At 50.3% G+C, this 18,045-nt stretch overlaps 1 protein-coding gene across 2 annotated transcripts in view; it reads left to right on the top strand.

Moving 5' to 3' along the window:
• The window catches only part of bmpr1ba (bone morphogenetic protein receptor, type IBa), a 154,414-nt gene that overhangs the window by 12,184 nt on the left and 124,185 nt on the right, over positions 1-18,045 (top strand). Inside the window, exon 2 of one of the 2 annotated variants that reach the window (XM_031817167.1) lies at positions 8,064-8,129. The exons of the other annotated variant lie outside the window; for it this stretch is intronic. The gene's annotated coding sequence lies outside the window, so the exon portion shown is untranslated. The remainder of the gene's footprint in view (positions 1-8,063; positions 8,130-18,045) is intronic. 2 annotated transcript variants of the gene reach the window in all.

Genomic DNA, 18,045 nt, shown 5'->3' on the forward strand with positions numbered 1-18,045 from the left:
TCCATGGGTTGATAAATTTGATTTCCATTGATAATTTTTGTGTGATTTTGTTGTCATCACATTCAACTATGTAAAGAAAAAAGTATTTAATAAGAATATTTCATTCATTCAGATCTAGGATGTGTTATTTTAGTGTTCCCTTTATTTTTTTGAGCAGTGTATATAATGTACAGTACCAGTCAAAAGTTTGGACACACCTACTCATTCAAGGGTTTTTCTTTGTTTCTACTATTTTCTACATTGTAAAATAATAGAAGACATTTAACGTTCTGAAATCATGTAGTAACCAAAAAAGTGTGTGTATATAATATATACAGTTGAAGTCGGAAGTTTACATACCTTAGCCAAATACATTTAAATAAAGTTTTTCACAATTCCTGACATTTAATCCTAGTAAAAAATCCCCGTCTTAGGTCAGTTAGGATCACACTTTTATTTTAAGAATGTGAAATGTCAGAATAATAGTAGAGTGATTTATTTCAGCTTTTATTTATTTCATCACATTCCTAGTGGGTCAGAAGTTTACATACACTCAATTAGTATTTGGTAGCATTGCCTTTAAATTGTTTAACTTGGGTCAAACGTTTTGGGTAGCCTTCCACAAGCTTCCCACAATAAGTTGGGTGAATTTTGGCCCATTCCTCCTGACAGAGCTGGTGTAACTGAGTCAGGTTTGCAGGCCTCCTTGCTCGCACATGCTTTTTCAGTTCTGCCCACACATTTTCTATAGGATTGAGGTCAGGGCTTTGTGATGGCCACTCCATACCTTGACTTTGTTGTCCTTAAGCCATTTTGCCACAACTTTGGAAGTATGCTTGGGGTCATTGTCCGTTTGCGACCAAGCTTTAACTTCCTGACTGATGTCTTGATGTTGCTTCAATACATCCACATAATTTACCCTCCTCATGAAGCCATCTATTTTGTGAAGGGCCACCAGTCCCTCCTGCAGCAAAGCACCCCCACAACATGATGCTGCCACCCCCGTGCTTCACAGCTGGGTTGGTGTTCTTTGGCTTGCAAGCCTCCCCCTTTTTCCTCCAAATGGTCATTATGGCCAAACAGTTCTATTTTTGTTTCATCAGACCAGAGGGCATTTCTCCAAAAACGACAATCTTTGTTCCCATGTGCAGTTGCAAACCGTAGTCTGGCTTTGTTTATGGTGGTTTTGGAGTCAGTGGCTTCTTCCTTGCCGAGCGGCCTTTCAGGTTGTGTAGATATAGGACTCGTTTTACTGTGGATATAGATACTTTTGTACCTGTTTCCTCCAGCATCTTCACAAGGTCCTTTGGCGCTGTTCTGGGATTGATTTGCACTTTTCGCACGACAGTACGTTCTTCTCTAGGAGACGGAATTCGTCTCCTTCCTGAGCGGTATGACGGCTGCGTGGTCCCATGGTGTTTATACTTGCTTATTATTGTTTGTATAGATGAACATGGTACCTTCAGGCATTTGGAAATTGCTCCCAAGGATGAACCAGACTTGTGGAGGTCTACAATTTTTTTTCCTGAGGTCTTGGCTGATTTATTTTGATTTTCCCATGATTTCAAGCAAAGAGGCACTGTGTTTGAAGGTAGGCCTTGAAATGCATCCACAGTTACACCTCCATTTGACTCAAATCATGTCAATTAGCCTATCAGAAGCTTCTAAAGCCATGACATCATTTTCTGGAATTTTCCAAGCTGTTTAAAGGCACAGTCAACTTATTGTATGTAAACTTCTGACCCACTGGAATTGTGATACAGTGAATTATAAGTGGAATAATCTGTCTGTAAACAATTGTTGGAAAAATTGCTTGTGTCATGCACAAAACAGATGTCCCAACCAACTTTCCAAAACTATAGTTTGTTAACAAGAAATTGTGGTTGAAAAATGACTACAACTGCATACATACATACATGCATACATACATGAGATTCTTCAAAGTAGCCACCCTTTGCCTTGATGACAGCTTTGCACACTCTTGGCATTCTTTCAACTAACTTCATGAGGGAGTCACCTGGAATGCATTTCAATTAACAGGTGTGCCTTGTTAAAAGTTCATTTGTGGAATTTCTTTCCTTAATGCGTTTGAGCCAGTCAGTTGTTGTGACAAGGTAGGTTGTGGTATACAGAAGATATCCCTATTTGGTAAAAGACCAAGTCCATTATGGCAAGACAACTCAAATAAGCAAAGAGAAACAACAGTCCATTACTTTAAGACATGAGGGTCAGTCAATACAATAACTTTGAAAGTGTCTTCAAATGCAGTCACAACAACCATCAAGTGCTATGATGAAACTGGCTCTCATGAGGGGACCGCCACAGGAAAGGAAGACCCAGAGATACCTCTGCTTCAGAGGATAAGTCCATTAGAGTTCCCAGCCTCACAAATTTCAGCCAAAATAATTACTTCAGAGTTCAAGCAACAGACACATCTCAACATCAACTGTTCAGAGGAGACTGCATGAATCAGGTCTACATGGTCGAATTGCTGCAAAGAAACCACTACTAAAGGACACCAATAAGAAGAAGAGACTTGCTTGGGCCAAGAAACACGAGCAATGGACATTAGACCGTTGGTAATCTGTCCTTTGGTCTGATGAGTTCTTTAGTGGGGATATTTGGTTCCAACCGCTGTCTTTGTGAGATGCAGTGTAGGTGAACAGATGATCTCTGCATGTGTGGTTCTCACCGTGATGCACGGAGGAGGTCTGATGGTGCTTTGTTGTTGACACTGACAGTGATTTATTTAGAATTCAAGGCAGTAGTCTGCAGTGATACCATCCCATCTGGTTTGACTTAGTGGGATTGTCATTTGTTTTTCAACAGGACAATGACCCAATACACCTCCAGGCTGTGTAAGGTCTATTTGAATGAAAAGGAGAGTGATGGAGTGCTGCATCAGAGCCTTGCCTCCACAATCACCTGACCTTAGCCCAATTGAGATGGTTTGGGATGAGTCATACCGCAGAGTGACGGAAAAGCAGCCAACAAGTGCTCAGCATATGTGGGAACTCCTTCAAGACTGTTGGAAAAACATTCCAGGTGAAGCTGGTTGAGAGAATGTCAAGAGTGTGCAAAGCTGTCATTAAGGCAAAGGGTGGCTACTTTGAAGAATATCAAATATATTTAGATTTTTTTGTTGGTTACTACATGATTCCATATGTGTTATTTCATAGTTTTGATGTCTTCACTATTATTCTACAATGTAGAACATAGTAAAAATAAAGAAAAATCCTTCAATAAGTTGGTGTGTCCAAACGTTTGACTGGTGCTGTATATGTATGAAAGGTTACAAAGGAGACTGGCAGCCTGAAGTTTGATCTTGACTTCTTTTCTGCTCCTTGTCTCTTGGGTTATCACAAATCTGCCGAAGATGGTCAAGAGGCTAGTGAAGGAGTAGATGTGCTCACATAATTTTTTTGAACATGAATGGAAATGCTGTTGAGGGATTTACAGTATGAGCAGAAAGCTATCGATTCTCGTGTTATAGTCAACATACGCTTACGTGGAAAAATCTTTTGATGTTCGATTGGAATGGCTTTGGTTTTGGATAATATTTGACAATGTCCTTTACTGTACTATAAGCCCATGTGAGACCTAGCTATATGAGTATGACATTAGGTCACCACTGGTAAGCCTTGTCTGAGCCAGTTCCAGCACTGGAGTTTCAGGTCTAGCACTGTAACAGTTTAGTCTTCTCTCTGCTCCTTTGAAAAATGTTTTTTTTTCTCTGAGGAATTCTATTTTCATTCAAATATCCCTTCTTTTGCTCCTCAACTGCACATGAATCTTAACTATTTTAGCACTGTGTTAGCAAATAGAGGATGATATTATCTACACCTGATAGCTCCGGTTAGATAGTTATCTAGCAGGAAATTGGGCAATTTGGGCCCAGCTGCTGGAGGTGAGTGATGAGGTGGGACTGACCGAGTGAGGTGGGCCCACAGCGGGTTGAGCCCAGGGGGAGAAGGGAATGCAGGGAGCTCCTGCCAGTTCCTCTAGTCTGGTCCCACACACCGATTTAACTGATTCTGTGTGTCTCACCGGTTGATGGGACTAACACCAGGGATGACTTTTAACCTACTTACCACACATGATTCAGTCCTGGGCGGAGTGGGCGCCCATCTGTAACTTTTCAGAGTTCCCTCTCTTGTTCACACTAGTTCCAGGTTTCCATCTATTCTCTCTCTGCTCTCACATATGAATATCCTCTTCTCACACTGTGATCAGCTATGTAAAGGTCCTCTAGCATGGTCAGCCCACAGGACTAGCTCCTCTCGGTCGGTCAGCCCACAGGACGGTCGGTCAGCCCACAGGACTAGCTTCTCTCGGTCGGTCTGCCCACAGGACTAGCTCCTCTCGGTCGGTCTGCCCACAGGACTAGCTCCTCTCGGTCGGTCTGCCCACAGGACTAGCTCCTCTCGGTCGGTCTGCCCACAGGACTAGCTCCTCTCGGTCGGTCTGCCCACAGGACTAGCTCCTCTCGGTCGGTCTGCCCACAGGACTAGCTCCTCTCGGTCGGTCTGCCCACAGGACTAGCTCCTCTCGGTCGGTCTGCCCACAGGACTAGCTCCTCTCGGTCGGTCTGCCCACAGGACTAGCTCCTCTCGGTCGGTCAGTCCACAGGACTAGCTCCTCTCGGTCGGTCAGCCCACAGGACTAGCTCCTCTCGGTCGGTCAGCCCACAGGACTAGCTCCTCTCGGTCGGTCTGCCCACCATCACTAGGTGTGTCCCCCCCAAATGACACCCTATTTCCTACATAGTGCACTTTTGACCACATGCCTATGGGCAAATAGGGTGCCATTTGGGACACGGCCTAGATCATCTACAGTATGTGGTTAGGACAGGCCCATGATGCCTCACCAAGGTAATCGCTAAAAGATGAATCACTGAAAGATAATCAATGAGGCCAAAATTCCTTTAGGAAGAGGAGCAATAAGCCGGTCATCTTGTTCCACTTTAGAATAATTTCACCCTTTTCGTACCTCACTGACACTCGACTCTTTTGTCTTGGGTACCATTTCTTCCTTGATAATGTCACAACTATTAATCTCCCACAATTTGCCCAAATGTGCTTCAGTCTCAGCGGTTAAGGAGGGAGAGAGAAAAGAGGGAGAGAGAGGATAAATTATTTCAAGCTGTTGCCCTGGTGAGTGATTTGCCCGGAAGGGCTTTAGCATACTGAGAGATGGAAAGCATTGGCTTCCTGTTATTAGAGGAATACATGGGGAATGAGAGAGAGAGAGAAAGAGATAGGAGAGCTTGAGAGAGAGAGGAAGGAGAGGGAGAGAGAGGGGCAAACGTCTTAAGCAGATGGTATTGATGATGAATGAATACTTCTCCCTGACGTGGAGGAATGCCATTTGCAGCCCAGACAGGGGAGGACAGAGTTGAAAGAGGTAAGGCTACAATGTGACAGTTCAAAGTTTGCGGTGTTCATGAAAAGTTCCCAACACCTTTTCATAGAAGGTTCATGTTGAGACTAGGCTCCTCCTCTTAGGCAGGCAGCTCTCCCTTTGGCCCCCATTCAGTCCCAGGGGCAGAGCTCTGCTACTACAGCCCTGCAGGCAGGAGAGGAGTGCTGCAGGAGAGGAATGACAAATGGGCTCCCCCGTCTTCGCTCATGAGTTGTGCAGATGTGTGTGTGTGTGTGAAAGAGAGAGGAACTGTGTGTGTAAGAGCTTGACGTGTGACCGCCTGTGTGTGTAGGGTTTAAGCTACGCAGGCAACACCACCCGTTGTTAATAATCAAACTGCCCTTTTCTCTCTCTCCCTCTTTCCCTATGCACTTCTCCCTCTCTTCTCTCTCTCCGCTCTCTCCTCTCTCTCCCTCTTCTCTCTCGCCCTCTCTTCCTCCGTTCTCTCTCCCTCTCTCCCCGCTCTCTTCTCTCTCCCCGCTCTCTTCTCTCTCCCCGCTCTCTTCTCTCTCTCCCCGCTCTCTTCTCTCTCTCCCCGCTCTCTTCTCTCTCTCCCCGCTCTCTTCTCTCTCTCCCCGCTCTCTTCTCTCTCTCCCCGCTCTCTTCTCTCTCTCCCCGCTCTCTCTCTCTCTCCCCGCTCTCTTCTCTCTCCCCGCTCTCTTCTCTCTCCTCACTCTTCTCCCACCCTCCGCTTCTCCCACCCTCCGCTCTCTCTCCCTCCGCTCTCCCTCCCCTCTTCTTGCTCTCTCGCCGTTCTCTCCTCTCTTCTTTCTCTGTTTTTTCTCTTCTCTCTCTGCTTTTCTCTCTTCTCTCTCTGCTCTCTCTTCTCTCTGCTCTCTCCGCTCTCTCCTCTCTCTTATTTTGCTCTTTTCTCTTTGCTCTCCACTCTCTTTTCCACTCTCCACTCTCTCCTCTCTTCTCTCACCACTCTCTTCTCTCTGCTCTCTCTCTTCTCTCTCTCTTCTCTCTCTCTTCTCTCTCTCTTCTCTCTCCCCCTCTCTCTCTCTCTCTCTCTCGCTCACTCTCTTCTCTCTCTCACTGCTGTCTGCTCTCTTCTCCGCTCTATTCTCTCTCCGCTCTATTCTCTCTCCTCTCTCTTCTCGCTCTGCTCTCTTCTCGCTTTCTTCTCGCTCTCTCTTTCTTCTCTTGCTCTTGCTTTCTTCTCGCTCTCTTTCTCTCTCTTCTCTCTCTTCTCGCTCGCTCGCTTTCTCTCTCTTCTCGCTCGCTCGCTTTCTCTCTCTTCTCGCTCGCTCGCTTTCTCTCTCTTCTCGCTCGCTCGCTTTCTCTCTCTTCTCGCTCGCTTTCTCTCTCTTCTCGCTCGCTTTCTCTCTCTTCTCGCTCGCTCGCTTTCTCTCTCTTCTCGCTCGCTCGCTTTCTCTCTCTTCTCGCTCGCTCGCTTTCTCTCTCTTCTCGCTCGCTCGCTTTCTCTCTCTTCTCGCTCGCTCGCTTTCTCTCTCTTCTCGCTCGCTTTCTCTCTCTTCTCGCTCGCTTTCTCTCTCTTCTCGCTCGCTTTCTCTCTCTTCTCGCTCGCTCGCTTTCTCTCTCTTCTCGCTCGCTCGCTTTCTCTCTCTTCTCGCTCTCTCGCTTTCTCTCTCTTCTCGCTCGCTCGCTTTCTCTCTCTTCTCGCTCGCTCGCTTTCTCTCTCTTCTCGCTCGCTCGCTTTCTCTCTCTTCTCGCTCGCTCGCTTTCTCTCTCTTCTCGCTCGCTCGCTTTCTCTCTCTGCTCGCTCGCTTTCTCTCTCTTCTCGCTCGCTCGCTTTCTCTCTCTTCTCGCTCGCTCGCTTTCTCTCTTCTCGCTCGCTCGCTTTCTCTCTTCTCGCTCGCTCGCTTTCTCTTTCTTCTCGCTTTCTCTCGCTCGCTCGCTTGCTCTCTCTCGCTCGCTTTCTCTCTCTCGCTCGCTTTCTCTCTCTCGCTCGCTTTCTCTCTATCGCTCGCTTTCTCTCGCTCGCTTTCTCTCTCTCGCTCGCTTTCTCTCTCTCGCTCGCTTTCTCTCGCTCGCTCGCTTTCTCTCTCACTCTTCTTGCTCGCTGTCGCTCTCTTCTTTCTCCGCTCTCCTCTCTCCTCTTGCTCCGCTCTCCTCTCTCCTCTTGCTCCGCTCTCCGCTCTCCTCTTGCTCTGCTCTTGTCTCGCTCTCTTCTCTCTCTCCGCTCTCTCCTTTCTCTTCTCTACTCTCCGCTTTTCTCTCCGCTCTCTGCTCTCTCTTCTTTCCTCTCCCCGCTCTCTCTTCTCCCCGCTCTCTCTTCTCTCCGCTCTCTCTTCTCTCCGCTCTCTCTTCTCTTCGCTCTCTTCTCTCTCCGCTCTCTCCTCTCACTTCTCTTTGCTCTTCGCTCTCTTCTCTCCGCTCTCTTCTCGCTTTCTTCACGCTCTTGCTCTCGCTTTCTTCTCGCTCTCTTTCTCTCTTCTCTCCTTGCTCGCTTTCTCTCTCTCTTCTTGCTCGCTTTCTCTCTCTTCTCGCTCGCTTTCTCTCTCTTCTCGCTCTCTTCTCGCTCTTTTCTCGCTCGCGCTCTCTTCTCGCTCGCGCTCGCTCGCGCTCTCTTCTGTCTCCGCTCTCCTCACTCTCTTCGCTCTCCCCCGCTCTCCCCCGCTCCCTCTCTCCCCGCTCTTCTCTCCTCTTCCTTCCTCCTTTCTTTCACTTACTCACTCGACTGCCATCTCTCTCCCCAGGGCTCCCCATGCGCTTTACTTCTGACAGATGGGATGAAAGATGAATCAACATTCCTATTTTGAACAGTAAGTCTGATTGATCAGCAATACAGTATATTCAGAATCCTTTTCACATAGCAACTGAACTCTCCCTAATTGAGAGAACCTCAAAGTTCTAATGAGCCAATATGATAACTAATGATTACTGTCGTTGATTCAAAGAAACTCGATCAATGAAATATTGTTGTTATTTCCTGTGAAGACAGGAGTGCATATGGTAGTTGGTCCATGACAATTATGTCATTGTGAGAAATGGAATATTACTGTATCCGGTTTCTCTATTTGTTCCCTTACCTGTCCACTGAATTTATTGTTATCCCGCTTACTTATCGAATTTCCCTGTGTATCTGGGGGTCTGTGATTTTGTTTATCGTGTTCCAGTCCTGTAATTGTTTGCTTATTGAGTCTTCAATAGAATGATTCAATAGAATGATTCAATAGAATGATTCAATAGAATGATTCAATAGAATGATTCAATAGAACAGAATAGAATAAAATATCTCTCCACACTGTACAGTAATTGGCATCACACACACACACACACACACACAATCTTATTCTCCCTCCTCTTCTCTGTTTGTTGTCTGGTGGGGTGTTGTCTCCTTTCCCCAGACCAGGTCTGGTTCATGTTGAGAGCTTCGTACCCTCAGTCTGACAGCTGACTTCCCAGCAGGTCACTCCCTGACTGGCCTCCCAGCACATTGATGCTGATGTGGAATAAACCAGATTAGAGCTAATGGAATCAGCAGCACGGCTGCAGAGACAGACACGCACTGGGTGTTTGTGTGGGAGGACGAGAAGAGGCAGCGAGACCAGATCATTTGGCTGTTGTTATTTTGCTAGAACGAGATATGGTGTTCTGCAGATGTCTCTCACATGGCCCTTGTAGGATCCCATCTCAATCCTGACAGACAGACAGACAGACAGACAATCGGCTAGTGAACTTTGCATTGCAGTGGTGCCTTGACCTGTAACAGGAAGTGCCATCACCTATAGTATCAGAAGGTCCAATCAGGGCATTGGGAGGGATCTGCAGTGCCTTGGAGAAATTCACTCAAAAGTGGACATTCTCAACGGCCAAAACCGTAGAGAAATTGTTTGCTGTGATTGTTATTAGTGGTTTCTCATATTTAAGAGAGGCTTATGGCTTGAGGGTAGTAGCTGTTTAGAAGCCTCTTGGACCTAAACTTGGTGCTCCGGTACTGCTTGCCGTGTGGTAGAGAGAACAGTTTATGACTGGGGTGGCTGGAGTATTTGACCATTTTTCGGGCCTTCCTCTGACACCGCCTGGTATGGCAGGAAGCTTGGCCCCAGTGATGTACCGGGCCGTTCGCACCACCCTCTGTAGTGCCTTGCAGTCGGAGGCGGAGCAGTTGCCATTCCAGGCAGTGATGCAACCAGTTGTGAGAAATGGAATGCTCTCGATAGTGCAGCTGTAGAACCATTTCAGGATCTGAGGACCCATGTCAAATCTTTTCAGTCTACTGAAGGGGGAATGGGTTTTGTCATGCCTGCTTCACGACTGTCCTGGTGTGCTTGGACCATGTTAGTTTGTTGGTGATGTGGACACCAAGGAACTTGAAGCTCTCAACCTGCTCCACTGCAGCCCCGTCGATGAGAATGGGGGCGTGCTCTGTCCTCTTTGTCCTGGAGTCCACAATCATCTTGTTAGAGCCGATTTGGACATATTTGTATAAAAGACAGAACATACAGAACTCCATGTATATTTGTGTAAATATTAATGTATATGATGAAATATTAGGTACGTACCTTTTTTAATAATTTATATTTACCTGATTGAGATATATTCATTTGTTGTTAGTGTAATTTAGTTTTTGGCCCCCCCTCTTGCCCATTCATTGTACTGTGGTAAGTGTGTTAGGATAAAGGCAGGAAGTTGGGCCTTCGGGGGGGAGGAGTCCTTGCTAGACGCGGGAGCGGTATAGTTTTTTAACCATACAGACAGACATACAGACAAGTCATATTATGTATTTTCCAATTCAAGTCATTTATGCTATAACCTCTAGCGTCGAGCAATCCCGTATCCGGGAGCGTGCTCTTCAACCGATCGCTGCCTGCACCTGCCCACCCGTCCAACAGCACTACTCTGGACGGTTCTATCTAAGAATATGTGGACAACAACAAATACCTAGTTGTCTGGTTAGACTGTAAACTCTCCTTCCAGACTCACATCAAACATCTCCAATCCAAAGTTAAATGTAGAATTGGCTTCCTATTTCGCAACAAAGCCTCCTTCACTCATGCTGCCAAATATACCCTCGTAAAACTGACCATCCTACCAATCCTCGACTTTGGCGATGTCATTTACAAAATAGTCTCCAATACCCTACTCAACAAATTGGATGCAGTCTATCACAGTGCCTTCCGTTTTGTCACCAAAGCCCCATAAACTACCCACCACTGCGACCTGTACGCTCTCGTTGGCTGGCCCTCGCTTCATACTCGTCGCCAAACCCACTGGCTCCAGGTCATCTACAAGACCCTGCTAGGTAAAGTCCCCCATTTATCTCACCTCGCTGGTCACCATAGCAGCACCCGCCTGTAGCACGCGCTCCAGCAGGTATATCTTTCTGGTCAACCCCAAAACCAATTCTTACTTTGGCCACCTCGCCTTCCAGTTCTCTGCTGGCCAATGACCGGAACAAACTGCAAAAAATCTCTATAACTAGAAACACTTATCTCCCTCACTAGCTTTAAGCACCAGCTGTCAGAGCAGCTCACAGATTACTGCACCTGTACATAGTCCATCTATAATTTAGCCCAAACAACTACCTCTTCCCCTACTGTATTTATTTATTTATTTAGCTCCTTTACACCCCATTATTTCTATCTCTACTTTACACATTCTTCCACTGCAAATCTACCATTCCAGTGTTTTACTTGCTATATTGTATTTACTTTGCCACCATGGCCTTTTTTGCCTTTACCTCCCTTATCTCACCTCATTTGCTCACATTGTATATAGACTAATTTTTTCTACTGTATTATTGACTGTATGTTTGTTTTACTCCATGTGTAACTCTGTTGTTGTATGTGTCGAACTGCTTTGCTTTATCTTGGCCAGGTCGCAATTGTAAATGAGAACTTGCTCTCAACTTGCCTTCCTGGTTAAATAAAGGTGAAATAAATAAACACAAGTGATCTGCAGAAACACTACCAGATTTACTCTTGTTTGAAAATGACTTTAGTTTTTCTAGCAGTTCGTCATGCACACACACACACACACACACACACACTCAGACACACACACACACACACTCAGACACTCAGACAGACACTTAAACACACACACACTCAGACAGACACACACTTGGACACACACACTCAGACACACACAGACATACACTTGGACACACACACTCAGACAGACACAGACACAGACACACACTTAGACAGACACAGACACACACTTGGACACACACACTCAGACTCAGACAGACACACACTCAGCCACAGACACACACTCAGCCACAGACACACACTCAGCCACAGACACACACCTCAGCCACAGACACACACTCAGCCACAGACACACACTCAGCCACAGACACACACTCAGCCACAGACACACACTCAGCCACAGACACACACTCAGCCACAGACACACACTCAGCCACAGACACACACTCAGACACAGACACACTCGGACAGACACAGACATACACTTGGACACACACACTCAGACACAGACATACACTCAGACACACACTCAGACACACACACTCAGACACAGACATACACTCAGACACAGACATACACTCAGACAGACACAGACATACACTTGGACACACACACTCAGACAGACACAGACATACAGACATACACACTCAGACAGACATGCACTCAGACACAGACACACACACAGACACACACTCACACAGACACACACTCAGACAGACATACACACACTCAGACAGACACACACTCAGACACACACTCAGACACACACTCAGACACACACTCAGACACAGACACACACTCACACAGACACACACTCACACAGACACACACTCACACAGACACACACTCAGACAGACACACACATACACTTAGACACACACACTCAGACATACACACACTCAGACAGACACACACACACTCCGACACAGACACACACTCCGACAGGCACACACTCAGACACAGACACACACTCCCCCCCCCCCCCCCCCCTCCTCACAATAAGGGTTTTATAGTTACTGCCCCCCCTCCTCACGCTAAGGGTTTTATAGTCACTGCCCCCCCCCCTCACACTAAGGGTTTTATAGTCACTGCCCCCCCCCCCTCCTCACGCTAAGGGTTTTGTAGTCACTGCCCCCCCCCCCCCCTCCTCACGCTAAGGGTTTTATAGTCAATGCCCCCCCCCCTCCTCACGCTAAGGGTTTTGTAGTCACTGCCCCCCTCCTCACACTAAGGGTTTTATAGTCACTGCTCCCCCCCCCCTCCTCACACTAAGGGTTTTATAGTCACTGCTCCCCCCCCCCCCCCTCCTCACGCTAAGGGTTTTATAGTCACTGCCCCCCCCCCCCCCCTCCTCACACTAAGGGTTTTATAGTCACTGCCCCCCCCCCCCTCCTCACACTAAGGGTTTTATAGTCACTGCCCCCCCCCCCTCCTCACACTAAGGGTTTTGTAGTCACTGCCCCCCCCCCCCCCTCCTCACACTAAGGGTTTTATAGTCACTGCCCCCCCAACCCCTCCTCACGCTAAGGGTTTTATAGTCACTGCCCCCCCCCCCCCCTCCTCACACTAAGGGTTTTATAGTCACTGCCCCCCCCCCCCCCCCCTCCTCACGCTAAGGGTTTTATAGTCACTGCCCCCCCCCCTCCTCACGCTAAGGGTTTTATAGTCACTGCCCCCCCCCCTCCTCACGCTAAGGTTTTATAGTCACTGCCCCCCCCCCCTCCTCCTCAACAACTAAGGGTTTTATAGTCACTGCCCCCCCCCTCCTCACGCTAAGGGTTTTATAGTCACTGCCCCCCCCCGCCCCCTCCTCACACTAAGGTTTTGTAAGTCACTGCCCCCCCCGCCTCCTCACGCTAAGGGTTTTATAGTCGCTGCCCCCCCCCTCACGCTAAGGGTTTTATAGTCGCTGCCCCCCCCCTCACGCTAAGGGTTTTATAGTCACTGCCCCCCCCCCTCACGCTAAGGGTTTTATAGTCACTGCCCCCCCCTCACGCTAAGGGTTTTATAGTCGCTGCCCCCCCCCCTCACGCTAAGGTAGCACTGCCCCCACGCTAAGGGTTTTATAGTGCACTGCCCCCCCCCCCCCCCACGCTAAGGGTTTTATAGTCGCTGCTCCCCCCCCCCCTCACGCTAAGGGTTTATGTCGGCTGCCCCCCCCCCTCATCGCTGAAGTGGTTTTATAGTCACTGCCCCCCCCCTCACGCTAAGGGTTTATAGTCACTGCCCCCCCCTCTACGCGTTTTTATAGTCACTGCCCCCCCCTCACGCTAAGGGTGTTTATAGTCGTGCCCCCCCCCCCTGTTACGCTAAGGGTTTTATAGTCACTGCCCCCCCCCTCACGCCTAAGGGTTTGATAGTCACTGCCCCCCCCGCCAACGCTAAGGGTTTTTATGTCACTGCCCCCCCCTCACGCTAAGGGTTTATAGTCACTGCCCCCCCCCCTCACGCCTAAGGGTTTAATGTCCACTGCCCCCCCCCCCTCCTCACACTAAGGGTTTTATAGTCACTGCCCCCCCCCCCCTCACGGCTGAAGGGTTTTTATAGTCACTGCCCCCCCCCTCACGCCTAAGGGTTTTATTAGTCACTGCCCCCCCTCACGCTAAGGGTTTTATAGTCGCTGCCCCCCCCCCCTCACGCTAAGGGTTTTATAGTCACTGCCCCCCCCCCTCACGCTAAGGGTTTTATAGTCACTGCCCCCCCCCCCTCACGCTAAGGGTTTTATAGTCGCTGCCCCCCCCCCCTCACGCTAAGGGTTTATAGTCACTGCCCCCCCCCTCACGCTAAGGGTTTTATAGTCACTGCCCCCCCCCTCACGCTAAGGGTTTTATAGTCACTGCCCCCCCTCACGCGTTTTATAGTCACTGCCCCCCCCTCACGCTAAGGGTTTTATAGTCGCTGCCCCCCCCCCCCCACGCTAAGGGTTTTATAGTCACTGCCCCCCCCCTCACGCTAAGGGTTTTATAGTCACTGCCCCCCCCCTCACGCTAAGGGTTTTATAGTCACTGCCCCCCCCTCACGCTAAGGGTTTTATAGTCACTGCCCCCCCCCTCCTCACACTAAGGGTTTTATAGTCACTGCCCCCCCCCCCCCTCCTCACACTAAGGGTTTTATAGTCACTGCCCCCCCCTCCTCACACTAAGGGTTTTATAGTCACTGCCCCCCCCCCTCCTCACGCTAAGGGTTTTTATAGTCACTGCCCCCCCCCCTCCTCACACTAAGGGTTTTATAGTCCACTGCCCCCCCCCCCTCCTCACGCTAAGGGTTTTATAGTCACTGCCCCCCCCCCCTCCTCACGCTAAGGGTTTTGTAGTCACTGGCCCCCCCCCTCCTCACACTAAGGGTTTTGTAGTCACTGCCCCCCCCCCTCCTCACACTAAGGGTTTTGTAGTCACTGCCCCCCCCCCCCTCACCGATAAGGGTTTTATAGTCGCTGCCCCCCCCCCTCACGCTAAGGGTTTTATAGTCGCTGCCCCCCCCTCACGCTAAGGGTTTTTATAGTCCACTGCCCCCCCCCTCACGCTAAGGGTTTTATAGTCGCTGCCCCCCCCCCCCCTCACGCTAAGGGTTTTATAGTCGCTGCCCCCCCCCTCACGCTAGGGTTTTTATAGTCACTGCCCCCCCCCTCACGCTAAGGGTTTTATAGTCACTGCCCCCCCCTCACGCTAAGGGTTTTATAGTCACTGCCCCCCCCTCACGCTAAGGGTTTTATAGTCCACTGCCCCCCCTCACGCGTTTTATAGTCACTGCCCCCCCCTCACGCTAAGGTTTTTGTAGTCGCTGCCCCCCCCTCACGCTAAGGGTTTTATAGTCACTGCCCCCCCCCTCACGCTAAGGGTTTTATAGTCACTGCCCCCCCCCTCACGCTAAGGGTTTTATAGTCACTGCCCCCCCCTCACGCTAAGGGTTTTATAGTCACTGCCCCCTCACGCGCTTTTATAGTCACTGCCCCCCCCCTCACGCTAAGGGTTTTATAGTCGCTGCCCCCCCCCCCTCACGCTAAGGGTTTTATAGTCACTGCCCCCCCCCCTCACGCTAAGGGTTTTATAGTCACTGCCCCCCCCTCACGCTAAGGGTTTTATAGTCACTGCCCCCCCCCTCATGCTAAGGGTTTTATAGTCACTGCCCCCTCCCTCATCGCTAAGGGTTTTATAGTCACTGCCCCCCCCCCCTACCTCACGCTAAGGTTTATAGTCAACTGCCCCCCCCCCCTCCTCACACTAAGGGTTTTATAGTCACTGCCTCCCCCCTCCTCACACTAAGGGTTTTATAGTCACTGCCGCGCCCCGCCCCCCTCCTCACACTAAGGGTTTTATAGTCACTGCCCCCCCTCCTCACACTAAGGGTTTATAGTCACTGCCCCCCCCCTCCTCACGCTAAGGGTTTTATAGTCACTCACTGCCCCCCCCCCTCCTCAACACTAAAGGGTTTTTATAGTCACTGCCCCACCCCCCTCCTCACGCTAAGGGGTTTTATAGTCACTGCCCCCCCCCCCTCCTCACGCTAAGGGTTTTGTAGTCACTGCCCCCCCCCTCCTCACACTAAGGGTTTTGTAGTCACTGCCCCCCCACCTCCTCACACTAAGGGTTTTGTAGTCACTGCCCCCCCCCCTCACGCTAAGGGTTTTATAGTCGCTGCCCCCCCCCCTCACGCTAAGGGTTTTATAGTCGCTGCCCCCCCCCTCACGCTAGGGTTTTATAGTCACTGCCCCCCCCTCACGCTAAGGGTTTTATAGTCGGCTGCCCCCCCCCCTCACGCTAGGGTTTTATAGTCACCCTGCCCACCCCCCCTCACGCTAAGGGTTTTATAGTCCACTCTGCCACCCCCCCTCACGCTAAGGGTTTGTATAGTCACTGCCCCCCCACCTACACGCTAAGGGTTTTTATCGTCACTGCCCCCCGCCTCACCGACCGTTTTATCGTACACTCTGCCCACCCCCTCACGCTAAGGGTTTTATAGTCCGCTGGGCACGGCTGCCCCCCCCTAACGCTAAGGGTTTATAGTCACTAGCCCCCCCCCCGTCACGCTAAGGGTTTATAGTCACTCCCCACTCTTCCCCCCCTCACGCTAAGGGTATTTATAGTACACATTGCCCCCCCCACTCCACCGCTAGGGTTTATAGTCCACTGCCCCCACCCTCACGACGTTTTATAGTCCATCTAGCCCCCCCCTCACGCTAAGGGTTTTATAGTCGCTGCCCCCCCCCCCTCACGCTAAGGGTTTTATAGTCACTGCCCCCCCCTCACGCTAAGGGTTTTATAGTCACTGCCCCCCCCTCACGCTAAGGGTTTTATAGTCACTGCCCCCCCCCTCATGCTAAGGGTTTTATAGTCACTGCCCCCCTCCCTCACGCTAAGGGTTTTATACGTCACTGCCCGCCCCCCCCCCTCCTCACACTAAAGGGTTTATAGTCACTGCCCCCCCCCCCCCTCCTCACGCTAAGGGTTTTATAGTCACTGCCCCCCCCCCCCCCTCCTCACGCTAAGGGTTTTATAGTCACTGTCCCCCCCCCTCCTCACGCTAAGGGTTTTATAGTCACTGCCCCCCCCCCCTCACGCTAAGGGTTTTATAGTCACTGCCCCCCCCCCCTCACGCTAAGGGTTTTATAGTCACTGCCCCCCCCCCCCTCACGCTAAGGGTTTTATAGTCACTGCCCCCCCCCCTCACGCTAAGGGTTTTATAAGTCACTGCCCCCCCCCTCACGCTAAGGGTTTTGTAGTCACTGCCCCCCCCTCCTCACACTAAGGGTTTTGTAGTCACTGCCCCCCCCCTCCTCACGCTAAGGGTTTTATAGTCACTGCCCCCCCCCTCACGCCAAGGGTTTTATAGTCACTGCCCCCCCCCTCACGCTAAGGGTTTTATAGTCCACTGCCCCCCCCCCTCACGCTAAGGGTTTTATAGTCACTGCCCCCCCCCCCCCTCACGCTAAGGGTTTTATAAGTCACTGCCCCCCCCTCACGCTAAGGGTTTTATAGTCACTGCCCCCCCCCCCCTCACGCTAAGGGTTTTATAGTCACTGCCCCCCCCCCCCCCCCCACGCTAAGGGTTTTATAGTCACTGCCCCCCCCCCCTCACGCTAAGGGTTTTATAGTCACTGCCCCCCCCTCACGCTAAGGGTTTTATAGTCACTGCCCCCCCCCTCCTCACACTAAGGGTTTTATAGTCAATGCCCCCCCTCCTCACACTAAGGGTTTTATAGTCACTGCCCCCCCCCCTCCTCACGCTAAGGTTTTATAGTCACTGGCCCCCCCCCTCTCACGCTAAGGGTTTTATAGTCACTGCCCCCCCCCCCTCCTCACACTAAGGGTTTTATAGTCACTGCCCCCCCCCCCCCCTCACACTAAGGGTTTTATAGTTACTGCCCCCCACCCCTCCTCACGCTAAGGGTTTTATAGTCACTGCCACCCCCCCCCTCCTCACACTAAGGGTTTTATAGTCACTGAGCCCCCCCCTCACGACGCTAAGGGTTTTGTAGTCACTGCCCCCCCCCCCTCACGCTAAGGTTTTATAGTCACTGGCCCCCCCCTCACGCTAAGGGTTTTATAGTCACTGCCCCCCCCTCACGCTAAGGGTTTTATAGTCACTGCCCCCCCCCCTCACGCTAAGGGTTTTATAGTCACTGCCCCCCCCCTCCTCACAACTAAGGGTTTATAGTCACTGCCCCCCCCCCCTCCCACGCTAAGGGTTTTTGTAGTCACTGCCCCCCCCTCCTCACACTAAGGGTGTTGTAGTCACTGCCCCC

This window comes from Oncorhynchus kisutch, linkage group LG3 (genome assembly GCF_002021735.2).
Source record: "Oncorhynchus kisutch isolate 150728-3 linkage group LG3, Okis_V2, whole genome shotgun sequence".
NCBI classification, from domain to species: domain Eukaryota; kingdom Metazoa; phylum Chordata; class Actinopteri; order Salmoniformes; family Salmonidae; genus Oncorhynchus; species Oncorhynchus kisutch.